The sequence below is a fragment of the Mytilus californianus genome, unplaced genomic scaffold (genome assembly GCF_021869535.1).
Source record: "Mytilus californianus isolate M0D057914Y unplaced genomic scaffold, xbMytCali1.0.p SCAF_1, whole genome shotgun sequence".
Classification (NCBI taxonomy): domain Eukaryota; kingdom Metazoa; phylum Mollusca; class Bivalvia; order Mytilida; family Mytilidae; genus Mytilus; species Mytilus californianus.
The window spans coordinates 15,107,988-15,126,967 of NW_026262581.1; the positions used below are offsets into that span (position 1 = coordinate 15,107,988).

Consider the following 18,980-nt stretch of genomic DNA (forward strand, 5'->3'; position numbering starts at 1 on the left):
TCATATGGACGTCTCTCACAAAATATTTCAATAAGATATCATTTAAACATAAAAAAAAATGTTTATTTTATTGTTTTTGAAATGTTTTATTTCTAACATATAAGTAAATTTTTTTTTACAACATTAACAAAATATTATTTGCTAATATCTTTTATTCATGTTCTCAAACATTGTTCTAAAATATCCCATAGATATTTTATAATATAAAAAAATAATATTTTCTTCAATTGGTATTTTATATTTTAACAACATTTAAAGTAAATATTTTCCAAATATCCAAAAAACATTCTGCAAAATAATGTTTTACAGAAAATATAGTTTTGCTATTTGCATAAAATGTTTTATAACGTAAATTAAAATGTTTTACATAAAACATCTGAAAAATATCAGCTAAATGTTTTCTATAAAATATTCTGACATACACATTACTTAATAGTCTTACTGATATTTTATTCAACATTTTACGGATATAAAAATAACATTTTATTTAAACTTTATTCAAAACCCCACACACAACGTTTTGTGGAATTAGCTCGTTTTTTTTCTCAGGATAAAATATAGTACTACATTTCATCAATATCATGACAAGCAAGATACTATGGTTGAAATCCTTAATTGATATCTTGAAGATCCTTGAAGTCAGATTTTATTCCTTCTTATATTAAAATTCAAAAGAGTCAACATTAAATTAAGCAATAATGTATTAATAAACAATCACCTTTCTTTAATGTTTATTCATTTCGTTCGTGTATATTTTAGAAATTAAGAAATGAAAAGTACATGTAACTGTACTAAGTTCAATTTTCGTATCGTCTATATGCCTTACGGAAAACCGACCTTTTCCGGAATCGACTTTTGTTTTATCACCGGAAATGATTTTGAAATTTGAATTTCGAAACGAAGACAGGATATCAACAAAGAGAGCCAAGAAAATTGTTTGTTACGCGATATATACTCACTTGGTAAGAATGATTAATCTGTTGAGATGAACTTGTGCATTCATTGTGTGTGTTCAATCATAATCGGAACCAAATTACATCTGTTTCTGGAGGTGCGGATCAAGGTTTTGAAAAAAGGGGGGCCCCTGCCCAAGGCAAGCAAACGTTTGGAGTGATACTTGTAAATAGTCTATACATTTATCTTATAAGTAGCTCCATAAGGGGGTCGGGGGCCCTAAATCCGCCACTGTTCAAGCATCTACGTACACCAATTATGAATTTGTTCATTGATATAAAAAAAATTATAAGGATATGTGGCTTGTGTGTTTGATTGCCAATACACCTTATCGCTATTTGTCCGCCATTACTAGCCATGGACATCACAAAAGTTCCCGTAAAATGTTGACGTCATATTAGAAAATATTTGACACCACAATTGAAAGTAATGCACCTTATCGCTATTTGTCCGCCATTACTGGACATCACACAACTGTCACAAGTTCCCTTAAAATTTTGACGTCATCATAAAAAATATCTGATGCCACAATGGAAAAGTGATTGTTGTTTGACGTCAAAAGTTCAAGCAGGATAGATTCTCGGGTCAAGCGGGAATAGCGATAAGGTGTATTATTGTATGACGTATGCTGACGTAAAAAGTTCAAGCGGGACAGATTTCCAAATACTGAAATAGCGATAAGGTGTATGAGACAGCTATCCACCAGAATTTAAATGGCTTGGATAAAAGAAATTATAGGTCACTGTACAGCTTTCAAAACTGAGAAAACCAATGCCATATAGTCCACTTTGAAGCGTTGACAAACAAATGTTAACTTTTTCTCAACACAATTGAAACAAAACAACTAACTGCCTACATTAAATACACATTATGAAAAAGAAATTTGACAGACTTAAACCAACAACAACTATTGCAATAAGCATGACTCAATACCTTGTTTCCGAGGCACACAAACAAGTTACAATAACACTAATATAAGCACCATTTGAATATGGAGATTTTTTTTTCTAGTAAAATCAGTGTATGTATGTATTTGCAAAACAGTAAATTAAATTTCCCTTAACAGCTTAATGAACATTACAAAGACTATGTAAGACTTCAGTACAAGCAAGATAATATAAACTGTTGCTTAAAATTATATTTATTGCTTCATACACACAATGTACATACAATGTATCTTTTATTTTTTAACAGGAGCTAAAAGAAAAGCCACAAAGGACAAGTTCAATATGCAGGTTTACAATTTGGAAGTGGCGCAGGTTCTTTGGAATGTCTACAACCTTTCAGGAGAATTTTTTTTTGAAGTAAGATTTTCATACAGAATTACTGTTATTCCATATTTAATTCAAATATTTAGCATAAACAATGCATTACATTCAAGATTAAGGGCATACAATACAGAAAAGATATCTGGATATTTGAATAAATTATTTTTTTGTGACAAAATAGAAACAAGTTGTTTATTTAAATCAATCTTTTAGTCCAACAGTGTGCTTTCATAAACAACATATTTGCTTTCCTTTGAAGTATTTCAAATACATATAAACAACTCATTTAATGACATCTGTGTGTTTCTCGGAAGTTAAGTTATATTATTATCATCATTGTGAAAACAATGCGTAACACTTCGATAAGTTATTATGTGCCTATAGTATACTTCTAGGACTGTATCATATGCCCTTAGATACAAATGACAAGTGATAAACTATGTCACTCTACAGAGTTTAACACTTAAAAAGGACAATAAGATGTTTAATGACATTATGTACCAGGGCTTTTAAAGACCCCTACATGATACAATGCATTTAATGAAAACTAAAAAAAACAAGAAAAACAACAGCCTGATTTATACAAAACAATAAAAGAAAAAAGATATGATGGACAACAATCAAAGAGTATAATGAAATAAGACTCTTGACTGGACACATGTCTAGTCTAAAGTTTTTTATGTGTTTTTTTTTTAATAACTAAATGAAGTTCAGCGTGGCATATTGCTCTCTCTTAACACGGTCAGCCATTTATCGTCCCCTTCCGACAGACTATCATTGTTATTTGTTTCAAAACTTTAAAGGGGAGGGGATGTATATCCTTCAGTCAACGTGAATCGTTCTATGATAAAGGAATGCAAGAAGTTTATATATGAATGTAAGATTAATTTTTTTTTCAGAAGCATGGCACAGCAAGAAAAAGATATAAGACACTACAAGACATTCCAAGTGATTTTGAATAAGACAATTGATTGACTTTTTCAATGTATTCTTAAATAAATCAAATAGTTGATGTAAAATGGTGTTTTGTTCTCATCTCTTCAGCCAATTATCAATGATTATTGACTTAAGATTTAACCCTATTAGAAGTGTAGCTTTTTAGTTTAGAAAGAGAAGTTGTATTGAAAAATCTGAATTTGGGACACAAGTTTTAGTCAATGTAACTTGAACTTAAAAATGTGTATAATGTTTGCATAATGTCCAATGGCATATATGTCATGCATGTTCAGGTTGACATATGCATGATGTGTATAAGATAAGTAATAAAAGTTGAGAGTGAAAAACTAAACATTATACCATTGTGGTTGGAATGTGGGCTTTCTTGCACTGTCTGTCGTCTGTCCACCTATATTTGTCGGATTTTGTCCAACAAGTATTTTCATCACTGTTTTTCCCAAAACTGCTGATCAAGATGAGTTCATATTTAATGAGCTGCTTGATAGTGATGAACTGTGATGTGTGAACATTTTTGTATCTGGCACCTATTTCCTGTTTGCTTATACATTGTATTTCAAAATGTTGAATGTTCTCAAATTTTTCATTACTTTAATTAGTAATGCTGATGAACAGAATGACTTCATATTTGGTAAGTGGCTTGACCATGATGAGTTGTGTCTGCCATTTTGGATGTGTCAAAATTTGTAGATACTTCTTGTTTTTAGAGACTTTGAATTGTGAATTTCATATGCTTAGCAAAACAACTGATTTATTCTTGTTTGTATATAGAATTAATCACTGTGTATAAATTAATTTAACTAATGATTTGTTACATTGTATTTAAAAAAGCAGGAAACTCAATCAAAAGTATAGAAATTTTTATATTGATATGATCTAGATATCAACCAAAAACATTTTGAAAACATTTTTTAGGCACAGTCTCACTTGCAAGAAAACATCCCAAAAACATTTTTATAACATTATTTGATGTTCATGATGTTTTTCAAACTTTCAGAAAATATTTCTAGAAAATATTTTTTAAAAGATTATCAAAATGTTTTATACGCCATTGTTTTTAACATTATCATGATATTTCTTTACAACATTTTAATTATATTATGCAAATATTTTAGAAAATATATTAGAAAACGTTTTAGCGATATATATTCTACCATACATTTAATGTTTTTCTCACGTTTTTTTGTGATATTTTCATGACATTAGACACAACATTTTAAAAACATTTTAAAGATGTTTTTGTGTTTGCTGGGAATGACTCGTGATGTGTATCAAGGATGTTCGCTGGTCTTTGTTTTTGACTTTATGTCAGATATTCGGAATCCGCTGGTTGTTTCCATATTTAAATCCATTAAAAATTTTGCCCACTAACCCCTTCTTTTCTTTCCATAATTTTATTACATACTGTATGACAGCTATTTAAAAAAATATTATAAACTCGTTGTTATTTTTTCATAGTTTTTGAAAGAAAATATATGCTAATGTTATTAACATTAATTAAGAAAATCTAGAGAGAATCATTTCCCACCAAATTCTCAATGACGTTAATCTCAAAAACAAGGGCAAAAACCTTTCATTTTTCTGCTTGTTTAGTTCCTTTATTTATATACAATTGATGTAAAACAATCTTTTAAAACGCGTGTTATTTTGAAACAGAGTAGCAAACATCCTTAATTAGATGGAATTTTACAAGTTGGAGTTTGGTATCGCGGGTCAACCTGATTTATTGTATTACAGATTAATTCTTTTAAACATTAAGTTACCGATTTTTCATTATAAATTCAAAGTTTGTTTGGTTAATCTTTGTTGGTGAAATAATATTAAATTTTGTTTGAATGTTTGATTGTTTAGTTTAGTTTAGTTTACGCCAAGGACTTATACAAGTACAACTTAATATGTTCTATGTTTTTATTAAATAGTTTTAAATATGAATATCATATTGTATACAAAAAAAAGTGTAATTGCATAATTATCTTCATAATGAAATGTCCCAATATTCTTCTTGACTACATCTTCTGGTGCGTCCAGGGAACGCCATTTCACCATCTAAAAGAAAATACTTTATGTCATATGATATGCAATGATATATATTATTTTCATAATTATTTTGACTAATTAATCCGTAAAAAGATTTTTAGCTGAAAGTCGGAAAAGAAATATAATGGCTGAGTCATTTTTATTTATATACATAACTATCTACATTTCCTTTGTCCTGATAAGGGTGTCCACCTTCATTGTTAATTTTTTTATGCAATGCTATTTATACGTATTTTGACATGCATTTAAATAGACAAAATTTTCGCAAGACAATGCCTTTCTATCAATCACTCCTCAAATCTTGAAATACGTGTTTCTTGTTGCTAACAGACGATTGAAATATTAACCAATTCTACCAACCAAGAATTTATACCAGAAAAAGATAAAAGTTGAGTTAAGCATCATTAATTCTCGAATGTAGCTAACCATTATCATTGGGTTAATTGATTCATCAGCCATAGCTACATCATATATTAGGTACAACATTAACGTTAAAACATCATATTACATCTCATAAGTACTTCTTGAAATACTGATTTCAAAGAAAGAGGAAGCAATATATCCAGAACAAATTACTGTATGAATATAATAACATAAATCAAGGATTCGTATTACAGGAATGAGTTTATCATATGGAAAAGAAATACATTGGATTTAAAAGTGAAATATATTATTATACTGTTATTTTGTAGTTTACCCCCAAATAGATCCTTTTAACAAAGGAACATAGAAACATTGCTTCTAAGAAGTACAGACAAACCTTCACCTTTATATAATCAAGTACTGTCAATTTCGTTTGCTTTCTACAATCACTGGATTAGTTTCCTCGATTTTTACATTAAACGTGAAATAAATAGATTGTTCAATGTACTCGATTGGGACCTTTATGGAGCGAAGAAAAAAATCACTTGAACAAGAGCAATTAATCCCTATAAAACTTTAGGTTAAACGTCAATTTCTTTTCATGTCTACGATAAAACTTTATCATTTCTATGAGGTATCGTGTTAACATTTTACGGGAATTACATTAAGATGACATAATTTAATGTTATATAATTCTTCAGTGATCTCCAATTAGTATCATTTTGAAGTGAAACCAAAAAAGATCATTTCATGGAGATCTTCTCATAAGATAAAGCTTTACGTCTAATGGTTGCAGTAAATTAAAAAAATGTCCATGATAACTTGATAAGTTGCTTTGAAGTATCGTGGCAAATGTTACGGTATAAAAAATGTATTATCAAAAATACCGAACTCCGAGACCCCACTAAATAACTCGGAGGGGGGGGGGGGGGGTTGACCTTTTATAGTGTTAGGGGTGAGCAGTTGACAGATTGAGTACTCCACCCTCTTGATATTTTTGAATAACACAATGATATCCTATCATGTATTTTTTAAACAAAAATTCTTATAGCTATCATGCTTTCACTATTTCATGGAGATAGAGATATATTTGAAAAATATCTGAGGATTTACGACTGTTGTTTTAATTGCATCTGAGAGGACAAAAATCGACATTTGATTAGTTAAGATAGTTGTGATTTAATTAGTAACCTTGGCATATATTTCATCTTAATTTCTCGCTCTCATTATATATCAAGAAATTGAAAATGTTACCTATTCCAGCGGCTCATTCCTACCACTGCTTAAATAGTGAATGCCTCCTTTAGGGATTTTCTTAGTGTATGTGTTGCGCCCCATCTGATTACTGTAAGTAATTTCATACAATTTTTAACTTTCATATACTTACTTTTTAACACCCAAAATAATACAATTCCAAGGAAACCTTCTTTTAAAATGGAGATTAACCTTTTAATATTGAAGTGGTTTATTCACGGTTCTCCAACATTTGAAAAATCTAACTCACGTTTATCTAACAAGTGTCAAACAATAGATGGGCTTGGTGTTTATATAGCAATTAAAAAAGACGTCAATTTATTTTCCGCTCCATGATAACTAGATAAATTCTTTTAAGGAATCGTGTCAAAATGTTATAATAAAGACGTTATGTCGAAATAAATGAATAAAATTTAAATCTGCAAGTTCCAACGTACACTAAAACGAAAATACGTGAGGCAAAAAATCATTACAAAACTTAACTTAAATAAAGGCAACAGTAGTATACCGCTGTTCAATAGTCATAAATCGATTAAGCGAAAACATATCCGGGTCACAAACCAAAACCGAGGGAAACACATTAACTATAAGAGAAAAAACAACGGAACAACAGAAACACTGAACTGCAACAAAAACAATCGCCAACATACATAGAAACGGACTATTTGATAACAACTGCCATGTTCCTAACTTGGTACAGGACATTTTTAGAAATATGGTGGGTTGAACCTGGTTTTATGGCTAGCCAAACCTCCCGCTTATATGTACCGAACGTGACCTATTCCCGAATATGACAGTTTTGCTGAGTGTGAATCCGCATTGCTATTAGACGTATCTCGGTAGTTGTACATCCAACATTCATATATTTAGTTATGATGTTTTATTTGTAATTCTGATTGGATATTGTTTTATGTCTTATCGTTTGTGATTTTGATTCTATTTTTAATTTCTATATGTATGTAAAAGTAAAGATAATTAATCACTTAGTTCATTTGTATGATCTTTCGTTTAAAGCAACTATATGTACAGGATTTATTTGTTTTTACACAGTTTGATTTAGAAGAAAAACTGACTTGGTTAGAAAATACAATTAAGTACACCATTAATAACACAATTCTATATTAATATTCTTGTATTTGTTAGAAAATACATCAAATAACACCATTATAAACTTAATCCCGATTTTATATTCAATTTTTTGAAATTTACCTGTGACGTCACTTTTTGTGTCGTTGAAACATTCGTGTGACGCACAGTTCATAATTCTATTATGTTGTATTTGTGTACTTTCGTAAATTAATTTTATGTGTTCGTTGTTATTCTGTGGTTTACATGTCGAAATATACTATTATATTATTTATTTATGTATTTCTCTGTCTTGAGTGTTCTTGCATTTATTTGTACTGTATTCCTGTTCTGTCACCTGTTATCATTTTAACTGTATTTTTAACATTGCCATATAAGCGGGAGGTTTGGCTAGACATAAAACCAGGTTCAACCCACCATTCTGTCTAAAAATGTCCTGTACCAAGTCAGGAATATGGCAGTTGTTATCAAATAGTTCATTTATGTTTGATGCATTGGCGTTTGTTTTTGTTGCACTTCTGTGTTTCTGTTGTTCCGTTGTTTTCCTCTTATAGTTGATGTGTTTTCCTCGGTTTTAGTTTGTAACCGGATTTGTTTTCTCTCAATCGATTTATGACGATAATGACAATGAAGTTGATTGGCAAAAATTATAAAGCGAAATATTAAACATAAAAAATATTTCATCTATTTAAGGGAACAGCCATTTATCATAAAGGGGGACGGGTTATTGTCTGTTTAAGAAAAATGGAAGAAAAATAAATAATCTGTCTCAGCATTGGTCAGAAAAAAGACATTCTGTTTTACATAACTATGAACAGAAATATTCTGATTTTGGTTTTAACACATTAAAAAATGAATCCAAGAGTGGTATAATAAATCCCATGTATAACAAGAAATGCTTTAAACCATCATGTCATACCTGACTGGCTTTATTTTGTCAAATGCCGGATTAAGGGGGTGCTTATATGATGTTTGGCCTCCTCCATTGATCAGAAAATTTTGCTTAAAAAATCGTCAAAATGCCTGGTGACATCACATATAAAGACCAAACTAGCAGATCAGCGAAAAATGTTTCTCCCATTTTTAATATGATGCCTATACAAACATTGGGGTATTTGTTGTTTTAGTAATTAAAGTTTGTTTCTAAATTGTTCTGACTATATTTACCTGTAATTCACCAGTAAACTTTGAAAAATTGTCTTTATGTCTTTTTGTTATAATATCAAAAATAATTTTTTTTTAGAAAAAATAAAATACATGACTTTTTTTTGTGCTTAAACTGTTTAGTAAAATACATTTGTGAAATGTTTTAATAATAAACTAATAATTCTGTTATATTCATTTTCTTGTGGAATAATATCATTTGATATTTTCTTATCATTATATATAACCAAATATTAAGATTTAAAATTAATTAAAAATAATATGTGACATGAAGCGACCTTAAATCTCCATCCAAGCCAATAAATTGATAGATAATTATAAAAAGCTGCCCTTAAAATTAAAGACTGATAATTTATTTCATTATAACGCTTACTGTGAATGATGATGTGCTGTAATTTGAATTATGTCAATGCAATGTATGTTATGATTTTAAGTGTTATATATGACTTTAACTAAACAAATATCATATATATTGTTAGCCTTAACGTTATTCAAACAAAGAACAAGAAGCGGAAAATATTTACAAAAAGTATATAAAAACACACCAAATTGCCTAATATTATGAAATTAATTGACTTTTTATATAATAAAAAACACACTAAAATACATTTCCTTTCCACGAAAAAAAACCCATATAACCATTTACGTTTTCCCATGTAGATTGCATAAATTTTATTCATTTATACACCAACATATTGAAATATATTTGGAACAGACTATATTATGTTAATGTCAGTAAGCCCATTGTCTTTTTTGTTTATTTAATTGTTTGATAATTAGGGTAATTAAAAGTGGGAGAAACAGGACTAAACCCACCACAAGTCCCCTTTGGCATCATTCGAATAGTCTGTGTTTACACAGTTTATAGTAATTACAACTATGTCGTCTGCTTGAACCGTCTGTTAGTATTCAGATTACGAAAAAGTATTCAGATTACGAAAACTGTTTCTTCACGAGAATATTAAAGTTCGTCTATGAGGTCATTTATAAAAGAATTAGCAAAGTTTGGCTGCCAATGAACTTCCCTGACGAATACCTCGTTTAATACAAACCATTGAAACAATTTACTATTTGACGACACTGAATTAGTGTATAAATATACTGTCAATCCAATGACCCGTGTTTGTTTTGAAATGCCGATATTTTACCTTGATTGTAATATAAACAAAAATGTAAACGTCTTTGTGTTTAATTTTTTTGTTTACACTTTTTATTAAAATCCCAAAATGTTATTATTTATTTGTATTTTTTTTTTTTTTTGATAATCCAAACAAAACTAGATAGTAATCGGCGTAATTGTGTTTTGTAGACTGTTGTTTTTCTTTTGGTCGTTTTGCGTTATTTGCCATTCAGTTTGTCTTCGACTTAAGAGTTTGAATATGACTTTGAAATCTTCCTTCTCTCTTTCGGCCAGTTTGTTTATCGAAATTTTTGTGTAGACAACTCGAATAAATTTCCTTATTCATACAGTCTTTTCTACTAAGTAATCTAATATTTATCTCGATGTCCCCGTGGTTGTCTTGATGTTTGTTTTGTTCATGTATATTGCAGTAGAATTGTCATTTTTATGACAATTTTTGCTAGATTTTATGTGAATATGGTATTCCTAAAAGTTAATGTTACTATACGGTGGAAAATAGGTCCTTCATAAACCCCGTTTCATCTCCATATGGAGTTTTACCCAAAGTGGATGTAGAAATCTTATTATAATCAAAAATAAAAATAACATTTCCCTGATATCGGAAAATTTGTTCTTTCAGTATTATGATAAATAGATTTAAAAATCTCAAAAAGTAAAAACGTGTTTAATATTTTAAAATTTTGGTACATGGAATCAGCATTTCAAAAAGCCAAATTCTAAAATAGTTTTGAGATCGAATTATAGTTGAAGAACGATATAGCGCAGTGTTTAAATTCTAGTGTGTGTGTCGAATTATTTTCAAGCAGTGATTATATTTCAAGTGAAGAGTATCATTTATTTTATGAACAAAGTTTAGTTCGAAAAGTTTAAAATATTTTTTTATAGTATTGGCCACATTACGCATACCCTGTGGCCGCTACTGGTCTGGCTTATTTTGGAGCTCATACGATTCCCTAAGATTTTGTTTGTTTCCGTGAGCTGTCATTTTAATCGATTTGTGAGATTTGAACACCGGTAAACAACTGTTTACTGTTTATCTGCTGTGCTTTTATTGTCTGTATTAATCCCATTGTATCATCAGAATTAATTTAAAGATATATACTACAGTGTCACCTGTCTGTGTTATATCATCGTAGCATTTTTGTACAGAATGCAGTCAACGTGATAATGTGTGTTATATCATCGTAGCATTGTTGTACAGAGAGCAGTCAACGTGATAATGATAAAACGTTTTACTGTCACACTTTTGGTAAAAACTAAATTCTCCTATCAGTTATTAGTATATGTTATTACCATCAATTACATATAATTGTTAACTTTAAATGAGGCGACCCGATTTTTTATGCCGCTTAAGAATTAATGATCTTCAAATTAGATCAATCAAAACATGTATATTGTTGTTTACCATCCAATTTAATGATCATTCAATTGAATTAGGCGAATTCATACATGTACATTTGGATTAACAATGTGCTTCTCGAGCGTCTTTACTGTTGAAAACATCAATGCATTGGGATAAGATAGACTGTTTACAAAATTTTTAATTTTTCGAAATACTAAGGATTTCGTACGACAGGAATAGATTACATTAGCTGTATTTGGCAAGCCTTTCGGAATTAGTATAAAAAGATATATATAACAAAAATAAAACACCTAATCATTAATGAAATAAATCCACGAAAAGCCATAGAAACTATAAACATTGGTTGCAATAAAATACCAAGTTCACAGTAAAAAAAAACGATAATTCACATGTGAAATAAATCCTGTAATTCAGTCCTCTGACGTCATAAAACAATTCTAGGTATCACAAAGTAGTCAACGATGTTGCATAAAAACGAAGCGACAATACTTAGGTAACAAGTCATAGATAATTTCTTATATATTTTGTTCTTTAATTACATTCAAAGTCAATGCTAAAAAAGAATAACTAGTCTGAGTATACGAATATCAAAAACCATTGAACTCGTTACCAATCACATTCGATAATTTACTCATGCGTGTTGGATTAGTTATTCTTTAATTAAAGAACAACAGTACTGCATTTTAAAGTTTTGAGGCACGCTGTCACCACTCCCTCTTTCTCCCCATCCCAAAACCACACACATACACACTTTTCAGTCTATTCATAAGCAACTGAGGTAGTCATATCTATTCACGAAATACGAATATGTTGCTTCTCTTCAACATTCACAACGTTCGTTACCAATTTACACCACTGAGAGAACAACATTACTTGAATTTAAGAGATATGTTTAAAGTATGTCAGTACTGCAGCACTCACTAATGAGATGATGATGGCCATAGAGACTAACAATCCATCATCAGAGGTATCGAACCAGTGCTAAAAAATGAAAACAACACTACGACCGAAGCAAAACAAATACGGTAAAAGTGATAGAACTTACGAAAACGCAAAACAAAATTGTCTTCTTAACACTTCACCGACAAGTTAAGATTAAGCAACACGAATCCCAGGAGGTAAAATCAGCTTCCCTATTTAAACAGTTCTTGCATATCGTTTATAACGATTTTTTTCATATGAATGCTAACATGAGTGTAAATTAAGTAGTATGTTTTTAATTCAAAGGGTAGAATTTGGATAATATCTACCACAGGTTAGGTCAAATATACACCTTAGGCAAAGCAACAGTGCACATATTACTTTAAATTTTACATCAATATACGTTCCATAATAATATGACACCATGTTAAACAGTTTTTTGTAAGTGTTTCAATTAATTTACTTGGTCGAAATGTCGAAGATGTGTTTATTACAGTATATAGAATGTAAGACATTTAAAAATCCACATTACGTAAAGGATGTTTCTTCAAAAGCATCCTCATAAGTAATAAGAAATATATATTTGGCATCACCTGCTGGGGCAAGACGTTTGAAAAACCAAATTTTGTAAATGATATTTTCTTCAAATGCATTTAACGCATAATTAATAAATGAAACATTACGTTGGTATCACCTGCGGCTTCTATTCGCATAGTACCAAGCCAATATCATTAACACCTTTCATTTCTTATGACGAATTTCCACTTAAAATAAAATTTGTCATGTATGTGTTAATTGGCTGACGAAAATCGAAGCAGCTGCTTATTCATTTAAACATCTGCCAAAAATGTCTCATGGATCTCATAGTTTTTAGATGAAATAACTCTCCTACCAATAACTACGCGAATTTACAAGATTCATTCACAAATATGTTTATATTTATTCCTTTTGTCTTGCGTGAGAATACTACTAATAATTATTATCATATTGATGATGAAATATTTACTATTTCATTCAAACGCAATATTGACAATGATAGTGACTATAGGGCATTACATGAACTTCAACTATGAGCTTAACCAATACTGCATTTAAAAAAAGAAGTAAACAAACTTATCATGGAAACCAGGATTAAAACTTTGTACGCAACACAATCGTTTCTTCTACAAAGGACTCATCAGTGACGATCGAATAGAAAAAAACTTAAAAAGGCCAAACAAAGTACAAATTTAAGAGCGTTCAGGACTCAAATTCCGAAAGGTTTTTCCAACAACAAAGGTAATCTATTCTTTTGGTAGAAAACCCTTAGTATTTCGAGGAAACCAAAGTTATGGAAAAGGACCGGCATGGAAAAATGTGAAACTATTCAAAATATTTTTCTCACAAACAACAAACCAAAAACGAATAAGTCAGACAACAACCAACACCAACCACTGAATTGCGGGCTCTTGATTTAGATAAGTCGATAAAGAAAGCGGCAGGTTTTTATTTGTTTCATTTAAATTTTTCTAAAAGCGTTTTTCAAAGAGTACATTTCTATTTCGAACCAAGATTATGATAAGGGGAACATCAGATTAATCAATTATTTTGATCAAAGGAATGTATGTATTTTACGTATATTTCCTGGACTTCATTACACGCCCTAATATGAGAACGAAGTACTTAATAACAATAACCAAATCAATATAACTGGTCTAAGTAGTTTAACTTCTGTATCACTATCCTGTCAACACAAAGGTTGTGAGTTCCCATCCCGCACGTGCAAGTGCGTTCGACTCCAATTTTAATTGACTGAAAAAGGTATGTGGTTCTCCGGCTTTAACTACCAAAAAAAAAAAACAGGTCTCCATGAAAATAGTCAATAGTGCTGAAAGTGTCGTAAAACACCAATCAATTAATCCATTAATCAATCAATTTTGACGGATGCGGTAATGTTGTGAAGCATACAATTTTTCGCAAATTTGTATTTTTGGTTACCAAAAGGTATCATGGAAATGATGCAGACTTATTTTTCTGTCACAGTGGTAAGATTACTAATGATACAACTCTCCACCAGAGACCAAATTCTCCTTTGCAATATTTATGAGGAAATTCCGAAAAATTACAAACTGTAGAATGAATTACTGTGCACATGAGAGAAAGAAAATAAAAACAGAAAGTTAACGATTTTGGATTCACTAGTATATTGATTTTTATCATTTAATTAGAATTTTTCCTCTTTAAAGGTAAACAAATAAATAATTCATAATTACTTGGAGGTATTAACAAAACGAAAATAACATCTTAATGAAATGTATATAGTACATGCAAAGTCGTTGCTATTCAATGACGTGTTTGGAGAAATGAAAGAACTAATATGTGGCAGGTGTAACCTGCATTGAAATGACAAGGACTTATTCCTCTGTCACAACCACATCTTCATATTCTTTATATGACATTCCGGCAGGTTTGTGTAGCCAATTACCAAAATGGTAGTGTGGCACCTGCATACTGATACGTCGTATTTAAGATTTAAAATTTAACATGTGTCCTATATATATATAAATATATACAAGTCTAAATTGAAAACAACGTTCAAACCTATGATTGCGTTGGATAAAAACCGCAATTTGTATACGTGTGCATGTAAAACAAATTTCTTGGTAGAGGGGTCTAAATACAGCACAAACAACATTTTCCAAAAGACCAAAAAACTGAAAAGTATAATTTAAAAAATCGCATTTGACTAACAGGTCGAACAACTGATGTTCTAAACCCTGCTGACTGCCATTGACGATTGCCAAATAATTTGATCACGAGATGTAACATGGATCTTAATTAATAGTTTAATACCAAACAGAAAACAATAAACTTGCGGAGAAGATGGTATACCGCAAACATGAGGTGCAAAAATTAGTACACCATATCCGGATTTCGACAGTTAATGTCTCTTCAGTGGTGTTAGGGATCAAAACGGTATTTGGAAGGCCATATCATTTACCTCAATTAAGGATCGACTCTTGAATTTTAAAGAGTCTAAATAGGATGAACGGATCATATAAACCCGTAGGAAAATATAATACAAGCCCAAACGAAAACATATTATTAAACAAGTCTAAATTGAAAACAACGTTCAAACCTATGATTGCGTTGGATAAAAACCGCAATTTTTATACGTGTGCATGTAAAACAAATTTCTTGGTAGAGGGGTCTAAATACAGCACAAACATCATTTTTCAAAAGACCAAAAAACTGAAAAGTATATTTTAACAAATAGCATTTGACCAACAGGTCGAACAACTGATGTTCTTAAACCCTGCTGACTGCCATTGACGATTGCCAAATAAATTGATCACGAGATGTAACATGGATCTTAATTATCAATTTAATACCAAACAGAAAACAATAAACTTGCGGAGATCTATATATATATAATATAAAAGTTTTTAATTACTTAGTCTTTACATTTCCGTCGTTCTTTTGGCGGTATTGCCTATGAAAATGTAGATTTTGATCCTGTCGTTTTTACATTACAACCCACCGAAAACAGAATATGTGTTTGCTATTGATTTTATTCATTTCGTTTATTTTATAAAAAAAAGGTCTTAAAAATCATCTTTGTAAATTTTATAGCCCTTTTTAAGAATGCTCATAGGCGGAATGTATTTTATATGTAATGTGGAAATCAGGCAATGTCAGTAAAAACTGGTTTATCAGATATTTGTCCGTTTATTCCTTAATGGAGAGTTGTCTCATTGGCAATCATACCACATCTCCTTATTTTTATATTAGTCAAAAAGGGCATTTTATCATTCCTGATATTCTTGTCCTTCATAACACCAGAACCTGAAGTACGAATTATAGCGACTATTCATTTAAAATTCGCTTACCTGTCGTAAAACTCTAGCATAAAAAATATTTCATTTTTTCTTTATAGTATATAAGGGCTATGGTAGTCAATTAGAATGTCTGATAGAGTACTTTTTCTGACATGCTGATTCTCTGAAAACAGGAATTGCGCCAAGTTTGACAATATTCATTGTTGTTAAAATGACAGCATGTGTCTTTCTCTTATTATAGAATTTGGGATTGCAACAGTCAATTCAAAATCATTTAATGGAATTAACGGAAGTGTATGCTTCCTTTCTTAAGTTGGATTTGCATGCCCTGTCTATGGGCTTTCAACCGTAGTTTAAGTTGTGCCTGTGATCGAAGAATTATAGTTTTTGCAGTCATCTGAAAGCCGTCTAGAACAGTACAGTTTTTTTTTTCATCCTCAACTGGAAGTGTTTTGACAATAAACATTTTATTTTACTATAAATGCACTTTTAGATGCAGCATATGTAATGTCTCGAAATAGAATTTTCTCGACTTTACGTCGTACCAATCGCATTGCTAACTTGGAGCTGTTATCAAACTTTGGAACATATATAATATATACACTAGCTTTCAAGAATTTAATTTTGAGCGTTCTTTATGAAGATTAATCCAGAAAGGCTCTTCGGAAGCACAAAATTTATAGAGTTTTTAATATTTTTAATATCGTCGTACATTTATGTAACCCTTTTAAGCTAAACTAGCCAATAAGGGTCATGTCAACGATTGTCATCACTTGGCGCCAGTTGGCATCCTCGTCTACCGTTGTAAATCTTTTAAAATAAATTATTACCTGAAACCACTTGACCAGTTTCAAACAAATGTGGCATGAATGATCCTTTTGGTATCCAGTATTTAAAAAAATGTTCACGCCAAAAAATCCTCTTAGTCGTAATGGCCAAAAAAAAAGTAATAAAGATAAAATACAAGTAATTGTCTAATATCTTAAACTATAAATGATATAGAAAGTCTGACGGAAAGACACTTCTCAAATGTATAATGATGTGTACACAAAACCATCGTTTTATCCAGTAGAAATGTTGGCAGGTCAATCTTTCGTGTCACAGTTGATAAAATGTTGAAATGTTAGAAAATTTTTACCCCAGCCTTATCCCTATTTGGCAAAACGTTTCAGAGTTGGTTGTCAGTGCACTTCAACTTCGTGTATGATTTGGTCAACCACCAACTGTCTTGATTCGAGCACCACTGATGAGTCTGGCGCAAATTAACATAACGCAAGTTCAGTAAAACAAATAATAAGCCAAGTATCTTTCCAAGTGTTTACAATGACTTGGTCGATGCCACTGTAGATGGATGTTTCGTCCCCTGGAGCTACTTGCTCAGTTGGGAGAATTTTCGTATTGACATGCAATATCATTGATACGTTCTTTATTGTAAGAAATGTTCAAAACATTGAAGTTTTTGTACTCCCATGCATTGATTATTCAAGCTGACTTTTGGCTCAACTTTTCAAAATTAAAGTTTTCGTCAACTTCGTGCTTGATTCGGCTTTCCAACTGTTTTGATTTGATAACTTACATCAACTTTTAACAAATTTGACCTAGACTTGTTTGTATCTGTTAATGCAATTTATGCCAAAAATGCATTAATGATCTTTTGTTTTGATTATTAATTTTAAGTTTTGATTTTGATAAAGTTTAACCAGAAAAGCGCTTCAATTGATTTCATTAATGAATACCATTATTTATTTGAATGCAATTCTGTATTAGTAAAAAGTATCAGAAATCAGCACATTCCAGAATACTATGTTAGATATCCCAGTGCAGCAAAAATGAAAGGACTACTATCATTGGTTAATATTAATGTACTTTAGAATGTATCTGTATTCGTTTCAAAGTTAACGAAAATATTATAAAGTAAAGTAATTATTAATATATTTCATTTCTAAGTTGTTCTATTTATTTCTATGATTGTATGTGATTGTATTTTGTATATATTTACCTCTTGTTTCACATGTCAATGTGACGGAGTGTTTTTAAATAAAGCATATTGTATTGTATGATTAAAATATTTTATTCACTTGGCTTTATTACCAGTGAATTGATACCACTGATAAACACACGCCGTTAGTTCCCATACGTATTACTACCGCATTATGTGATATAATATTACTCATTAATCGTTATATCAAATAGAATAAATTCCTATGTAAAGTGGGAACAAGACAGCTTTAGTTATTCTGTTTAGGTCTTGTTTATTTTATAGCTACCAACTTGAATGCGTTAGTGCTTCGTACGATTTCTGATAAATACACAAAACTGCTTTGAACGTATAGATTTTTAAATATTTTCCTTTTATATACATACAAGAACTAGAGTAATAGAATTTAAAAATTTAGAATAATACGTACAAAAAAAATACAATTATTATAATTCTTCAAATATTTTGAGAAAACAGGTAAATATATACATTTTGAGAGAGTTAGAGAAAACGCAAACCTGTTTGTTTTAAAATTTCTCTGATAACCTTGAAACTTATATATTTTTACAAGTTGAACCAATTTAACTATTCTAAATATTTTTCGCGTTGCTCTCAAAATACTTTTGAATGGTAGGGTATTTTTTTAGAATTATTTGGAAGCTGTAAACAGTGTTCCCGT

At 30.4% G+C, this 18,980-nt stretch overlaps 1 long non-coding RNA gene across 1 annotated transcript; it reads left to right on the forward strand.

The window, feature by feature from the left end:
• The first annotated feature begins 830 nt into the window (after positions 1-830).
• Positions 831-3,241, forward strand: LOC127711336 (uncharacterized). The gene is made up of 3 exons (XR_007986656.1): positions 831-962; positions 2,149-2,258; positions 3,122-3,241. It is a non-coding gene; the product is annotated as an uncharacterized LOC127711336 (long non-coding RNA).
• The last annotated feature ends 15,739 nt before the right edge of the window (positions 3,242-18,980 follow it).